The sequence below is a fragment of the Tetrao urogallus genome (assembly GCF_951394365.1).
Source record: "Tetrao urogallus genome assembly, chromosome: 8".
NCBI classification, from domain to species: domain Eukaryota; kingdom Metazoa; phylum Chordata; class Aves; order Galliformes; family Phasianidae; genus Tetrao; species Tetrao urogallus.
Genome location: NC_136821.1, coordinates 9,586,571 through 9,601,416, shown reverse-complemented (window position 1 = coordinate 9,601,416; position 14,846 = coordinate 9,586,571). Strand labels below are relative to the sequence as shown.

Genomic DNA, 14,846 nt, shown 5'->3' with positions numbered 1-14,846 from the left:
AATGTGTGCAGATTTTTCAGCTATGTATATATACAAAGTGTCATTTGGGGCTTGTTGCGAGAAGCTCTAGACAGCAGCCAGGAGGTCTGGTTTTTGCAGCATTACTGTCTGGCAGCTCTGGGGTTGGGCTTCGTGGCCAGGGGTGCAGTGGGGACCAGCTCTCAGGGAAGCCTCAATCACGTGTCTTGGGGTTGGACTATAGACTTCATGACACATGAGTCATTGAGGGAAACTGAGCACGCAGCTGGGTTGCCCTCTGTTATTCTTGTGCCGTAACTGCATAAAAATGCTATTAAACTACACACAAAATTAATTGACAATAATGTGGAACAGACCTGTGAGCTGTCCCTGTGGTCCATCTGAGATACCATGGTGTACTTTTTGCATATACACATAGAATCATCAAGGTTGGAAAAGACTTCCAAGATCATCCAGTCCAACTGTCCACCTATCACCAACATTTCCCCACTAAACCACATCCCTTAGTACAGCATTTAAACATTCCTTGAACATCTCCACCACCTCCCTGGGCAGCCCATTCCAGCGCCTGACCACTCTTTCAAAGTAGCAGTATTTCCTAATGTCCAACCTGAATCTCTTCTGGTGCAACTTGAGGCCATTCCCTCTCATCCTATTGTTAGTTACATGGGAGAAGAAGCTGATACCAACCACTCCACTACAACCTCCCTTCAAGTAGTTGTAGAGAGCAATAATGTCCCCCCTGAACCTCCTCTTCTTCAGACAGAACAATCCCAGCTCCCTCAGCCGTTCCTCATAACACTTGTGCATATATTTCTAGAGCTTGTAATTGCATGTTAGTTGTGACAGGTAATTAAGGCACCCAAGAGAGGGGCCTAAGAAGAGTGCATCCTACCTCCTTGGTCACCCTCTTGTCCTATTTGTAATGTGGAATTACTAATTCTATCCAAGCAAAGACAATGAGCACTTGGTATTCAAGTGGAAAAAGTCATTAATTTGAAAGCATATTTCTTTCATTTTAGCATTTCACTATGAATATCCCTCTCTGCAAATATTGACTCCATTCCTCTTTTTTTCCCTCTTTGTCTCTCAGATTGATTAGTTTAAAACTGTTGAGTTTACACTATCTACAGTCCAGTAGGGTGCTGCCCAGGTAAGGGCTCCAGGCCTGAATTTTTGACACTCCAAATTCCCAGTAAAGAACTGAAGAGTTCTTTCCGTCCTAGTGCAGAGGATCACACAGTTGAGCAGTGCTGCTATATATTGAATCAAGTATGAGACTGTATGTCAGGATGCATCTATTGACTTTCACATTGATTGTACAACTTTTTAAAGGAATATACATTACAAAGCTAGGGTCATTAAAGGTCTGAGCCTTAGTAGATCAATTTGCTTTTTTTTTCTTCCAAGAACAAAATCCCATTTGATGCAAAGATAGCAATCCCATGGCCAGTCAAGCTCTTTCTTTACTCTTTCCTATCTGAAGAGTTTTTTATTATATGGCTGAGTTGTGTCTTGTAAAAGAGTCAGATATCTTCTTTTTTGTAAATTCTGTTAACTAAGGTTAAGTCTTGTTACAAGATATTTTTCTATACCTGGAATTTCTTTTGTTGATGGCCATTTTATGCATTGCTTCCAAAATTTCAGCCTTGCTTTTGCAATTATGATTATAATCTAACATAATCTTCCAGTTGTTCTTCTTGTTTTTCTCCTTTTGTATTCCTCTGTTTCTAAATGGATTCCCAAGCAGGGTAGATTGCTTCTGTGTAAGACTACCCTGCCTTCATCACTGCCTACTACATCACCTGACTGTATCAGTCAGGCATTATATTAGCAGCAAAATTGCTTCTATCTCCTGTGCATTGATGAACACATTCAGAGGTTTCTAAAATAACAAGAATGGCTGAAGAACCCTTTGTAACCTCTGGGTGATTCCTCACTGACAAATATTTTTGAGTTCTGTCAGTTAGCCAGTTCTGAATTCATTCAATGCATGCTTTCTTGGTACTCTATCATGCTAATTTTTAGTCAGAGTGTCATACCACCCTAAATCCAGCACCTTATAAAAAGATAAGTGCATATCAATAAAAAAAGATTTCAACAGCCTCCAACCTCATTACAGAGTGAAGTCATGTTTGCTTGACAGGATATTTCAGCCTTTGAAATACGCTCAGGTATTGATCATATTCATCTTTATCAGTTGAGTTCTGTATTAACTTTTACATTCATCTGCCTGAGATTGATGTTGGACTTTGTAGTTTATGGTTTTTCTAACTAGCTGATTATGCTTTTCAATGTTGGCACTGTTGGTTAGGCTGTAAGACCTTTGAGTCTTGCTGCTTTCTTCTTTCTTTCCTCCTTCCCCCCCCCCCCCCCCCCACAGATGCTGCCTGACATCGTTTTTAGTTTTCCATTACCTGGAAAGGAGTTCATCGTCTTTGCCTGATGGGAATTCATTCTCCTACTTCTTTCAGGGCAGAGTGCTTTTGTCACTGGGAACAATTCATCTTCTGCTGTCTAATAAAGGAGCTACATAATTGCTAGGGTTATAATTGCTAGGATTTCTTTTTCTATAGAAGTTCATATCAAAATGTAAACCATGCAGAAATAGAGCCAAGGAAGGAAAAATTACTGTACAAAGTAGATGAGCATTCTGGATTTAAGAATGATTATATTTAAAATGAAAGTTCAGCATGGAGCTGCGTGCTGAGTAGCATTTCCTTTAAAGACTTTTCTTCTTTTTGCAGTGCAACCTTTTCATGTAGGGCTCTGCTTCCTTGAGCAGATCTCATGCTGCTTAATGTCAGTCAATACACCCACAGCTGGTCACAGGAGAGATGTCAGAAAGGCGTCCTACCAAGGTTGGCTTTCCCAAGGCAAGCCAGGAGCCCTGCTTAAGGAAAGGAAAGAAGCTGAACGCTGCCTCATGCAGCACTCAGTAATTTTCCCTGATTAAAATGAAGCTTTGATTATAACACCACAGGTTCCCTCCCCCACAAGTTTAATTGAAATACTTACTCTCTTTGTTTAAAAAACATAAATCGCTATCATTTCATGTACTTGTGCATATCATTTCATGTACTTGTGCACTGACCGAATCTGTCCGCTTACTCATTATAAAGACCAGTATTATTATGAGTTGTATTGTTGTATTTGTTTTTTGCTATTTAAACACTCAGTTTTAACGTTACTGTGATCTGTTTCCATTTCCTCTTGTCCTGTCCAGCACTTGTGCATTGTGCTCATTATTTCCAGAGCTCTTCAAAGAAGAGCTGAAACACATGATGGTATTACCAGAGCTTAAGGAATTATTATGATTTAATGAGTAATTTATAAACATGCAGTAAAATGCAGTACTTCCAGCCTCAGTGTAAGTTGAAAGATGTTATTAATGAAATTGACAGAGAAACTGGGGCAGCTGTGTTCAAGAAAGGTGCCAAGAATAATTACTAGGATGACCAGAAAATTGTAAGGCTACATATGAGGATCTCATCGATGCTGAAAGAGGTGGCTTGTTTATTTTTCAAGAAGAATGAAAACTGAGGGGAGATAGGAAATGTTTTTTCCATGAAAACATGACTGGTACAAAGAACTACATAAGCTATAAAACAGTGTTCTGCCAGCACCAGTGTGTGACATACATTTGGTGTATTTAGGCTAGATTTTTTCACCAGTAACAGAGAGGGATTTCTAAAAAGCTTTTTGGTACTTGAGAAGAAAACCAGTTTCCATACCATGTGTTTTTTTTTGTTTTTTTGTTTTTTTGTTTTTTTTTTTTTTTTTTTAATGTTTTTGAGCCTGTTTCTATTCATCTGTGCTGTCTCTGTCAGACGAAGGTTCCCTATTGCTCTTGTCAGGATTCCTCAGCAAAGGCTGGAGATGTGGCTGGTGCTCCTATGCTCCCTGGATCCTTGTAGTTCCTACCACTGCTGGGAACATAACAAAACCAACCCCTAAATTTCAGTGAGATTTGCTGTACAATGCTTTTAATTGTCATCCAGTCAATCATTTGCCTTCCCCTTCAGTGTTTTCTGGCTGAGTAGTAACTTGATAGATTCAGGATGATCCCAGAAATATGCTTGGAAATTCTTTTTTGCCTTTTGTTTTGTTCAAAGAGAAGTAATTAATTCCTCTCCTGCTGAATTCAACTCTGTCGCAACTTAGTTTTCATGCCTCATCTTACCACTTGACAGACAAATATGTTTGCCTAAGAACTGGCTTATTAAAATGGGATAGCCCAATAAACCAGAAGTAAACCCACTGAATCTCAGTAATATCCTTGCCTAAGAAAAGCCAAATCCCATGCAACTGTCTTTGTTTATTGGTACAGACTACATAAAATTTGTGCCAGCCACTTATGGGAAATAAACTCTTATTTTGCTTCTGATATTTGAGTACACGAGTGAAAGAAGAGAGGAAATATCTGGCTCTTTGAACAGGAATGCCACCCAACCTCAGCCCTGAAGTAGAAGACAGTCATCTGGATGCTGTCTGTTTGCCTATCCTGAAGGTCTGAGAAAGGGTAATATCAGGGCAGAAAGGATTCAAATGTTGGGCACTAGTTAGCTGGATATGAATCACAGATATTCAGCCACATTCAAGTGACCCATATTTGTGTTATTCTGGAGGTAGGTAGGAGTTTCTGTTTATCTTTTTCTAATGCTGGGGTTTTGCCTTTTCTTGAAACTTTCTGTTGATGCGGTAGGCAGGAGGTCAGCAGCAAGTCTATCATCTGGAGCATTCTCAAACTCTTCAATTAGAATATCCTTTTGTTCATATGATATACTAATACTGCGTTGGCTTTAAAAACCTTGCTTTGCTCAGGTATTTGGCTTTGAATTTTGGTGTTGCACAAAAGTGGGCTGCTGAATGCTGTGTTCCCATAGTAATGCAGGAACCTTGGTACTCTGCACAGGCTCTTGCATAATTCACAGCTGAGAAAGCAATTATGAGAAAACTGGTAAATCCTACACGATCCTAGTTCTTTGGGGTAATTTGCTATGTCCATTCCTTCTCCAAGTGATTGCATACTCTGGGGTGACAGTGCTTGCTTGGACACATTCAATATTTTGGCTGTTCTGCTCACAACTAACAGGAGGGGTATCCTGGTTGTGTCCTACTACCACAGTTTACCTGAGAAGAAGAATTTGAGGGTCCTGTTTTCTCTGTACTGATATCCTCCATTCACTCTCCCTTTTAATCAGTGCACTATAAATCAATGGTACATTAGGAATACCGATGCATGGAGCTATTGAAAATACGCAGCTGAAAAATATGCCAGCTTTCAGGAGCAGCCAAATTTGGGATTCATTTGACACAATGAATTAAAAGAGAGAGGTATGTGAGTTTATTTTCTGTAAAATAAAGTTCTGACACTTTCTTAGCTTCTTTTCTTGATCAAACACTGAACCAGAGAAGTAGGGGAAAAGGGTGGCTGGATTATGCAGCCAGGCATCTCTGAAGAGTGGTTTTTGATGGGTGGCCTGAAACAGGCTGGAGAACCACTGGGAATTCTCTCAGAACAACTTCTGTCTGGTGAGAACAAGGTTGTTAGAGCTGCATCACCAGGATTAGCTTGCAGGAAGGTTTGTTTGGACAAGAACACAGGTGCCATAAAGTACCAGCAAGCAGATTAGGGTAATTTGTGCCCTATCATCAATGCAATGGAGTTGTGCCAGAATGCCTTCCATTTGTCTGTGCCAGACAAAACTAACCATGGTCTCACATCTGTGAACATGTAAGAAGAAGCTTCAAGTGCTTCTAGGCAGCACCACCAGACCACAGCTGTACTGACCTTTAATACTTGCAGAGAAAAAACAGCTCAAAAATGGTCTGTGAATACTTAAAGGAAGATATACTATGTTAAAGAATTGTTTAATTAATAGGATCCTCTATCTGGAAGCTGGTCAGATATGTTGGAACAGAAAAGGCTGATAGCATTTTAGCAGTCATTATAGTAATTGCAGTAGTTTACCAAGGGATGTGGGAAGCTTTTAATTACTTGGAATATTACAATAAAGATTAAATATCTTTTTGAAGTGAATGATCTAATGTGACCACAGTAGCTCCACTTCTCAAGAAATGACTGGAAGTTTGTGCAACTTCTATGAAGTGACAGGTCTAACTAAATTCCTGTTCTTGTAATGGTGTTTTCTTGCTTTAGAACATATGCTTCTATGCTGCTTTGAATACTCCTACAGATCCTTAAGTAACAACATTAGAGGAGTTGATAAAGTGATTGATTGATACCCATTTGTGGACTTTGTACTTTTAAGCATAAACATTTCTAAGGATGCATTAAAAAGCGCTTTTTGACTCAGTCTTTTTTTTTATTATGTATGTCTTATGATGAAAACAAAAAGCAGTTGGGGTAAGATAACTTATTTAAGTTCCATAGGAAGGCTGTAATGTCTCTGAATCTGGAATCTAAGTGTTTCAGCACTGGGGAGGGCCCATAGCATCTTTACTGATGTGTTCTCCCCAGATCAGTTAGCTTTGTGAGATACCTGACCTGGAGAATTAGTCACAAGGAAATAATGGAGGAAAATTAAAAGCAAGATAAATCTCATTCACTTTGCACCCACTTGCCATGGAAAGAAGGGTTTAGCTTGTGAATTTGCATCAGTATTAGGAGTGATGCTCTTCACCATCTTGCTGACAGAAACTGTAGTAAAAGCAATAAGAGATTGTTGAATTTTTTTCACAATGCATTAACTCTTTTTGTCTGATTTTGTCTATTAACTCTGTCTTTTGTCTATTAACTCTTAATATCTGAGTAAGGCCTACTGATGACTTTTGGCAAAGAGAAAGAATCACAACACACTTGTTGCTTTTGAATCTAATATTGTATTTTCTCTGTCAAACAAGCAGAAGTGAGATTTGAATCTTTTTCACATGCTTTTCAACATGTTTCTAAACAAAAATGTACATTCTCATGATTTTTTACCACATTAATTAGTAAGCAGCACACACAATTGGAATATATATGCAGCTTTTGTCTCTCAGCTTCACCACACTTACCTGAGGAAGATGCACCTTAATTAACAAAGAGGAAGAAAAATGCAGATAAGAACAATATAACCTAGTGAATCAACCAGCACTAGAGTTGACAGTAGAGTTCCTCATGCTCAGCTCTGCTTACACACAGTTGTCAGCTACCAATAATAAATCCATCCAATCATCACTCGTAGCTTCTGTTTTATATGACTCATGACAGTGGAGTGAATAACTTGAGCATAAACAATTTTAAGAGCAAGATTTCTTAAATGTCTCTCAATCACCTGCCATTTTTTAAATATTCAGGCCTGTTTTCATGTAAATGTTGTTCTCTTTGTCTTCCCAGGAAAATAACGTGTGCTTTTGGGCTGATTCAATATGAGAAAAGCCAAGCCATTATAATCATTCCCTCTAGCAGAAAGAATATGTTGTTAACTGAAATATCAGAGAGATGAAGTATCATTTGTTGAATAATTAAATCTCAACCTTGAAATGTGTCAAAGGACACTGTGAATCAGCAGAGCTTACCTTGCAACCTTCCAAAACTACTTCTTTAATGTTCACTCTACTGAACTTCTGCATTTGGAGGTATTTGAGAAGTCTGAGAAAAGTGTCACATTCTCTCTCTACAGAAATCTCTCTTGGTTTAGCCCATCAGCAACAGTTGTAAAGATCAGTAGCCCATTGGTGAAAGGAATAAATTGTATTAACAGGGTTTTGTTTTGTTTTTAGTAAGAAAGAAAAAAATGAGTTTAAAACTGGAAGGTTGATAATGCATTTCTGGTGTATTAATATTCTTAAGAGTTTCTGAATAGATATCTACAGACAGATTGGTGTAATTCTTAACCTAAGTAAATAGAATAAATATTTAATCATACTGTTTATAACTTGGATCAGAAAGTGAAGCATAAATCTCATGTACAAACTTTTTATTTCTTGTTCTAAATTATGATACAGTGTTTATTAAGATCAAGTGAGTCATTTTGGCTAGTATGTCTGAGATGATTCCTGGAGTGATATAAACTTTTGCTTGTCATTTAACCAGTAGTCCACCTATGGACCTGCCTTCCTCACCATCCTTACTCCAGGAGCAAATGTAATAAATTTTCCAGTCTCAAGTGTTTCTTCAGCAGGCTGCTTCTGGTTTTATAGGTTAGCTGTGCTATGAACAGCATTAGTGATATAAAGCAATGCATCCCTGTATTGTTATTAGACCACAGAGACTTTCAAAATAAATATTTCAGAAGACGGGGCTGTCCCCAAGATGTCTATTAGAGAAAGTAGGGTGTTATGAGCACCTGATGTGTGCTGATGCAGAACAAACTACATTTTTTTTTGTTTGTTTTGTGTATCTTAAAGCTGTTGCCTCTTTGTCCAACTCTGTGATACCTGATGATGTTACTGTTGCCTGGTGCCTTACCTCTCTCTTTGAATGTATGTAGTTCCCAGTTGTCCACTGGCTTTGCAGCAATACAGCACTTTTTTTTTAACTATAATTAATATTTATAATATAAGACTAGAATAATGACATGTAATCAACATCTTGCAGAGGAGATGTTCTAATCCACGCCTGATGTACCAGTTTGGTCCCTTGCTCAGCAATGAGGCAAATGGCCCAAACACTAAGAGCAAACACAGCCACTTTCCAGATGTGCTGCTCACAGATAATCACCTTATGCCAGTTCCTGAAACTTCTCAGCACTTCCTGCTGAGTGCTGTCACCCTATTGCTCCAGGGGAAGGGGTGAAACCTGCAGTGTTGTGAGAGAAAGTGAATGCAGTGCAAAGGGCCCCTACTTGAACCGTGGGTATGCTGAGCTCTGAAGCAGTGCTATTTAGTGCTTCAGTAAGTTTCCTGGCTCCCTCGCTACTCAGATACATTAGTGATAAGTATAGTATAAGCAGCAGGATCAAGAGATTAGGCAGTCAGGAAAGAAAAAGAAGCAGAAGAAGGAATTTTGAGGACTGTGGAAAAAGAAAATGCTTTAGAAGGATAAAAGGGAAAACGAAGTACATTTCACCGTGGGGATTTCAAATATTAGATTTTGATTGGCAAAGTATATCTGTACTCTGTGCAGCAAAAATATGGGGCAATAGTCACTAAACAGAAATCTCTGTTCATTGCATCATAAATAATATCTAACATATGCATGTAATTATGACAGGATCACATACATGCAGAGAACCAACGGAAGGCTGTAACACTGATGCTTAAAGAACCACCAAGATCTTTCTAGTACTGACGGGATTACATGGCAGTGTGTTCATTCTGTAAATATGGTTAAGGTGCTAACAGGCCAATTTCTGGTCTTGTTGAATCACTATTATCATACCCCTCTTCTTGATGTATATTCAAACTGGAGACGTTAAGTTGTACTGTCTGGGTGACCTGAGAAGCTCGGGAGATAGATGAAGAGCTAAACTTCAAGGCTAGGTTGTCCTCAGCTGCCATGTATACCGGTATCGTGCTGAACGTAGCACTGACTGTGGTAAGGATTAGCAGAGTAGGCAAATGTAAAAGGAAACTTTCTGAGATCTGTTTTCAGAATGGTAGCAGATTTATAATTAATTTTGTCATTGGTTTCTTCATTTGTGACTTAATTACTGTTTAGTTCACTGTTATTAAAATGGCAATATCTCTACCACTCACATCTCTGCTACTGACATAAGTGTCAGATGTTGTGGAGTAGCTGGTACTGCCCAACAGAGATCCAAAGCAAGAGCCTCCTACTCTCGTTGACTTGAAAGCCTGGTCTGATCTTTGCATGCTTTATCACCTTTCTGCTTTTATAACCCATTAATGTTTGCAGTTGTGATCGTTGAAAATAAAGCGTTTACATTTTTGGCTGTGATCATGCAAAACAGAAAAATTAACAATTAACTTAGATTTCCTACCAGGATAAAGGGGGCAAATTTCCCTTGCAGCTTAACTGTAGCTCCCTAGGGACTAATAAAAATTATAATACAACAACTTGTTTAAATCATTAAGTAACTTTATCCAGTTTTGTAGAAGAAAATATTGTCAGATTATCTGCCTGCTTTGATGTAGAAACTTTTCCTTGGGTAAAGCTTTTTCCGTTGAAAGCTTATTCATGTTGCTTTTATTATTTTATTGTTTTCACACGTGGACCCTATTATCGGCTTAGGGATGAAATGGTGCTTCTATACTCCTTTAAATAGAGAGTTCAATGAAAATATTATTAATCTTCCTGGGATATTTACCTAGCATTATGAGTAGCATAGCCATGGCGTCAGTGTTAATGATTTTATATAGGAAGGAATGACATCTCTCTGCTGACCCTAAAGCACTGTGAGTTTGCCAAGTATTATTTTGCAGCACAGATATCTACTACTGATTACTCTGGTCCCATGAAAGGGTGTATTAGCTGTAACATTGATTTTCTTGTGCTCTTACACAGATAGGAAAAAATGTGTTTGCTACAATCCATTTGAAGGGAGATAAAACAAGTTTCTTAGCCCCAGATGAACGGGCAGTTTAGATTCTGCCTCCCTAGGTAATACTAGAGTGGAAGTATAAGAGGGGGTAGAATTTTAAGTCATGGGATAGTAAGCTCTGAGTGAAACTTACTGACTCTGTGCTGCCCCATGCTGTTGGAAGCTGTGGTAGAAAAGAGGAAAAGTTGACTTTTCCCAGGAAGAGGAGTCAAAGTTGGGCTCTGAAATGGAGAGCAGTGATGTGCACTGACCTGGCATCTTCACAGAATCACAGAATTGTAGGGGTTGGAAGAGACCTCCAGAGATCATCGAGTCCAACCCCCCTGCCAAAGCAGGCTCCCTACACCAGGTCGCACAGGTAGGCATCCAGGCAGGTCTTGAACATCTCCAGAGAAGGAGACTCCACCACCTCCCTGGGCAGCCTGTTCCAGTGCTCCGTCACCCTCACTGTAAAGAAGTTCTTGCGCATGTTTGTGCGGAACTTCCTATGCTGCAGTTTCCAGCCGTTTCCCCTTGTCCTGTCTCCACTCACCATTGAAAACAGTCTGGCCTCGCCATTCTGCCCCCCACTCCTTAGATATTTATAGACCTGGATCAGGTCCCCTCTCAGTCTCCTTTTCTCAAGGCTGAACAGACCCAGTTCACTCAGCCTTTCCTCATAGGAGAGATGCTCCAGGCCCTTCACCATCTTCGTGGCCCTCCGCTGGACTCTTTCCAAGAGATCCTTGTCTTTTTTGTACTGGGGAGCCCAGAACTGGACGCAGTACTCCAGATGAGGCCTCACCAGGGCAGAGTAGAGGGGGAGGATCACCTCCCTCGACCTGCTGGCCACGCTCTTTTTAATGCACCCCAGGAAGCCATTGGCCTTTTTGGCTACAAGGGCACACTGCTGGCTCATGGCCAACCTGTCATCCACCAGGACACCCAGGTCCCTTTCCGCAGAGCTCCCCTCCAGCAGGTCATCCCCCAACCTGTACCGGTGCATGCAATTATTCCTCCCCAGATGCAAGACTCTACACTTGCTTTTGTTAAACCTCATCCGGTTTTTTTCTGCCCAGCTCTCCAGCCTATCCAGGTCTTGCTGAATGGCAACACAGCCTTCAGGCGTGTCAGCCAATCCTCCCAACTTCGTATCATCAGCAAACTTGCTGAGGGTGGCCATTATCCCCTCATCAAGGTCATTGATGAAGACGTTGAACAAATCTTGGTCAGAGCCTGAGCAGTGCCCACGCTGGAAAACTCCAAAGCAAAATCATAAGCATAACTGTCCTCTGAGCAGCTCAGCTCTGTGGCTGCACTAGACAAACCAGACCCTCAGTGCCGTAATTTACAGCTTGTCATGCGGTCAGGCCTGAACCTGGCTCCTCACTCTTATTTTTAGATACAGTTTGACAGAGAGAAGTGCCGAGACTTGCCCTTTCCCTTTCAGAGGGGAGCTCTGATTATCCCTTCAGCCACGGCATTTTTGTTTGACTCTCTCTAATCTAATCTACCTCTGGAGGCATTTCTATCCTGCGCTCATTACTGTGGCATGTGAGCACTTTGTGCATTCAGCTGAAGAGCAGCGTGAAAAACAACATTCCCCAGGGCAGGATCTTGCACTGTGTTCCACTTGCTGCTGCTTGGCATTTAGGGAGGTGGTGGGTGAGGGCCTGTTGAGTTTGCCATCCCCTTTCTGTAGGATGTAAAGGGGTTGGCCCCACACTGGTTACTGCTCCCTGTGTTTCCTGTCTCCCACTGCGTGCTGGGAGGACTTTCTATATGAGGTTTTCCACCAGGACCTATAGGTCTAACATGCCGTAAGGATGCCCATTGTGATGAGGCTTCTTCAGCTTAGCCCCTCTAGCTGTGGACTGAAGACATGTCATGTTAGCAGGAGCACATTTCCTCCTTTGGACTATTCCAAAGGGATGTGCGTTTTACAGTCTCTTGTGGCTCATGTGCTTTGAACTACTGATTCACTCTCTTGCTGAACTTGGATGGAAGCACAGCTTCCCTGAGACACTTCCCGTATGAACAGGTCTTCATTTTTTTGCTTGCATAAGCTTGCATAATCCTTTAATTTGAGGATTGTCTGCCCATTCAGGGTTTAGTCACAAAACTTTAGTCGTATGTGTTTGCCTGTGAGCTTCTGGGGGAGAGCAGGTTTTGTCCTGCTGAAAAGGACTGGTTTGGCTTGATACTTGGGTCTCCAGGAGATGCAGTTCACTACAGCAACAACCCATCATTTATGGTGCTGCTGAGGTGCCTGTTCTGGTCTCAGCTATGACTCTTGGAGCAGTATTGTAGAGAAGCATCTCTGTCAGTAACGGTTCAAATGCCCTGTTAACCACTGAAATGTTTTTTTCTCTCTTTCTGGCAAAGAACCCCTGCAAGGTGGAATACTTCTGCTTTCAGCAGTGATGGAGGGAATAAGAGCTACTTGTTCTCCATCTGCTCAGCTCCACTCAGCCTGTTATTCCTTCATGCTTTTTCCACTCTTCAGAAAATAAAGCTGGCAGAAAAAAAATGAAGTTGTAAAATAACAGCTCTGAATTAATAAAGCGTAATTGTGCCAAATGCTGTCAAAAAGAGCATTGCCCACAGTATGCTCTTAACACTTCAGCTGTTACTGTTGCTGGGAAGAGAGGAAAACAGTTCATTTTTACCTGCCTGGGTACTGTGGGGTTAATAGATCCCAGTCTGGGACTGTCACTGTTAAAATCATTGTCTGGAACAATTGGAAATCCAGTGGAAACAGCTATGAATGCAATTGAGCAGTACCAGCTAATAGCCTGGTTGTTAATACCTGGATCTACAGCGCTGCCAGGGAAAATAGCCAGAAATGGGATGGGCACTGCTGAGATGAAAAGCCTTGTAGGGGATAACACTCAGCACTGCTGGGCAAAGTGGTGAGATTTTCACTCGAGTCATTAGGGACTGATGTGGGTGTCTTGTGTTTTGGTCAAGACCATGTGAGCTGTGCAGTGCTGCTGTGTGGCAAACATTGGGTTAAAGTCTTCCAGGCAATACCCCAAAGCCAAGCAAGGGTCCCCCTGCTTTAGCTGACTGTTTACACAGAACTGCTTTATATTCCCATACAGGTAGCAGTGTGTTGAAAATCTGTCAGATTTTCTATTAATTACATGTGACATTTGAACCATTAGGCCTGTCTCCTATTTTGAATTTTCTGAGGAAATGCACGGCCAGGCTCCCTCTGCTAGTGACAGGAGAATTTTGGGATGGTGAGAAAGAGTGGCTTTGCTGGGGCTACAAGTTCTGTTAGAGCTTGTCACAGAAACTGTGACAGAGTCTGTTTTCAGCAAACGTGTTGTGTATCGAAGCTGAAACACTTTGTGGTAACGCACTGGTCTCAGGGATGTTTTCTGAAGGAAAAATTTGGGAATGAATGTAGACCCTGATTACTTGTGAAAAGGAAAAAGGTCTCCATCAACTCCCTCACCTTTTCTGCCTCGGAATGGGTTTTTTGATTCTACTGTTTTCCAGCAAAATCTGAACAGGCTTTCAGTCCAAGGAAGAACTCAAAAGAAAAGAATGTGACATCCTGTGCAAATTGAAATTAACCTTTTTTCGGCTCTAGATTATGCTACAGCATGGAGATTTACAGGCCAGAACATCCGAAAATCCCATGTTAGGCTTTGTCAGCTACAGGATTCATATCCTGTGAAGCACAGGCTGAAATATCCCTTTGAAGACCTATGCTAATTTTCATCACCATTTAAGGTTTTATTTTACTTTCTTTTAATTATCAATTGTTGGTTTCCCCAAGGAAGAAAACTGTTCGCTCAGAGCAATAACCTCAAGCTTGCACCTGTCAGAGAAAGATAAGTGATTAGCTGGCTGGAGTGTCTCATTGGGATTCCTAGTGACACTCACTAGGCTATTGGTGAGGGAGCTGACCAGCTAATTACAGCCTCCTGGAGGTCCTGGAGCGCGACTGTGCTGCCTAAGGGTAACAGTGGGTCTGGAAAATGCACTGCACCTTAGTCTGCATTTCAGGACTATGCACTAAGCATTATTTATTTGAGCCTGATGGAAACATTAAGCAACAGAATAGATTCAGCTCTAGTTGCCAATTTCACAACTTATTTAAAAATTCATATTAGATGTCTTAGAAGCAGGGTTAAATCCAGAGGGTAAGTCAAGAAGAGCTGAGGTTCCAGCTTCACCTCTGACCATCATGAGAAGTGCTTAGATAATGGTTTTCCACAATATTTTTCGAAGGTGGCCATTTGCTCTGGGTGTGGAATCTAATGTGCCATGTTCCTTGTTTTCAATACCACTGCTGAGTATTTGTCATGACCATCTTATATTTCACACAAGGAAATTAAAGAGCTCAGTCACAAATCCCTTTTGAATCTCTGGCAGTGGGTGTGTGTAGAACCAAGGATGCCCACAGATTAGCTATTTCTCATC

At 40.9% G+C, this 14,846-nt stretch overlaps 1 protein-coding gene across 1 annotated transcript in view; it reads left to right on the top strand.

Annotated features, from left to right (window-relative positions):
* KALRN (kalirin RhoGEF kinase) overlaps nt 1-14,846 on the top strand; it is a gene marked incomplete at both ends in the record, with an annotated part of 437,411 nt that overhangs the window by 72,023 nt on the left and 350,542 nt on the right. The window lies entirely within an intron of this gene.